This window comes from Eubalaena glacialis, chromosome 9, assembly GCF_028564815.1.
Source record: "Eubalaena glacialis isolate mEubGla1 chromosome 9, mEubGla1.1.hap2.+ XY, whole genome shotgun sequence".
Lineage (NCBI taxonomy): Eukaryota > Metazoa > Chordata > Mammalia > Artiodactyla > Balaenidae > Eubalaena > Eubalaena glacialis.
Genome location: NC_083724.1, coordinates 25,444,276 through 25,445,932, shown reverse-complemented (window position 1 = coordinate 25,445,932; position 1,657 = coordinate 25,444,276). Strand labels below are relative to the sequence as shown.

General features: G+C 34.3%; 1 pseudogene; it reads left to right on the top strand.

The window, feature by feature from the left end:
• Window positions 1-474: 474 nt before the first annotated feature.
• LOC133097290 (large ribosomal subunit protein eL42-like) lies at window positions 475-815 on the top strand (annotated as a pseudogene).
• Window positions 816-1,657: the final 842 nt, after the last annotated feature.

The window sequence follows — 1,657 nt, the reverse complement described above, 5'->3', positions numbered from 1 at the left end:
GTTTGAACTGCGCAGATGCACTCATATGCGGATTTTTTTTCAAAAGTAAATACTAGAGTACTACACAATCCCTGATTGGTTGAATCCATGGATGTGGAACCTTGGATACAGAAGAACCGTGGATACGAAGGGCTGGCTATAAGTTAGTCATATCTAAATATGAAATAGTCACCAAGAATATACTGGGTCATAAGTCAAATCTCAACAAAGTTTAAAAAACTGAAATTGTACAAAGTATGTTCTCAATACTTTGAATTAATGCTTTGAATTCACAATATAATTAAATTAGAAATCAAGAATAGAAAGATATTTGGAAAATTTCCCACACTTCTAAATCACTCAAAGTCAAATGATAAATTATAAAAACTTGAATTGAAAATGAAAACACATGAAAAGTTGTGGGATATAGATAAATCAGTGTTTACAGGGAAATTCAAAGCATTCAAAATTTATAGTGTTAGTACCCCAGTAAACATGGTAAACATTCCTAAGACCCACTAGACTTTCTATAAGAAGTGTGACTAGCACAACCCCACAAAATGACACAGTACAAGAAGGGCAAGGATTCTGGCCTGTCCCAGGAAAGCAGTGTTACCACAGGAAGTAGAGTGGCTATGGTGAGCAAGCTAAGCAGATTTTCCAGCAAAGGCTAAAACTACAAAGAAAACTGTGCTAAGGCTTGAATGCTTAAGCCCTATTATACATCTAAAAGAATGCCAGCTATTAATAGATGCATGCATTATGAACTGGGAAGAGACAACAAGAGAAAAGGCCAAATCATCCTGTTCTGGGCTTCACCTTTTGTTTTATTATAAAGGAAATAAAATCTTGAGGTTATGTTAACTTCAAAAAAAAAAGTTTATATTAAGAAGAATGGTCTCAAATCAATGCTCTAACAAGAATTCACCTTAAGAAACTAGAAAAAGAAAGGCAATATAAAGTCAGAGCAAACATAAGGACATAAAAATGTGAGCAGAAATCTATGAAATAAAACCAGAAAAACAAAGAAAGAAAATCAATGAAACCAAAAGCTGTTTCTTTGAAAAAAAAAAGACAACTGATAAACCTCTACTCAGACTGATCAAGAAAGTGAAGGCACAAATTACCAACACCAAGAATGAAAGAGGGGAAATCACCAGATCTACTAACATTAGAAGAATAAGAAAATATTATGAACTATGCCAATAAATTCACCAACTTGGATGAAATGGACAAATTCCCTGAAAAAAAAAACACAGCCCTGACCTACTGTAGTAGACTGTGAGAACTCTAGTGTTTATCTGCCTAAGGAACTCCAGGTGGAGAAATCAAAATGAGTAAGGAGAAAAAAGAACCCTCCTACATTGTTGTCAGGAATGTAAATTGGTGCAGGCACTATGGAAAACACTACGGAGGTTCCTTAAAAAACTAAAAATAGAGTTACCATGTGATCCAGCAATCCCACTCCTGGGCATATATCCAGAGAAAACTCTAACTGGAAACGACACATGCACCCCAATTTTCATAGCAGCACTATTTACAATAGCCAAGACCTGGAAGCAGCCTAAATGTCCACTGACAGATGAATGAATAAAGAAGATGTGGGGAGGGGAGGGGTGTATGTAAAAAAAAAAAAAAAAAAAAAAAAAAATATATATATATATATATATATATATAT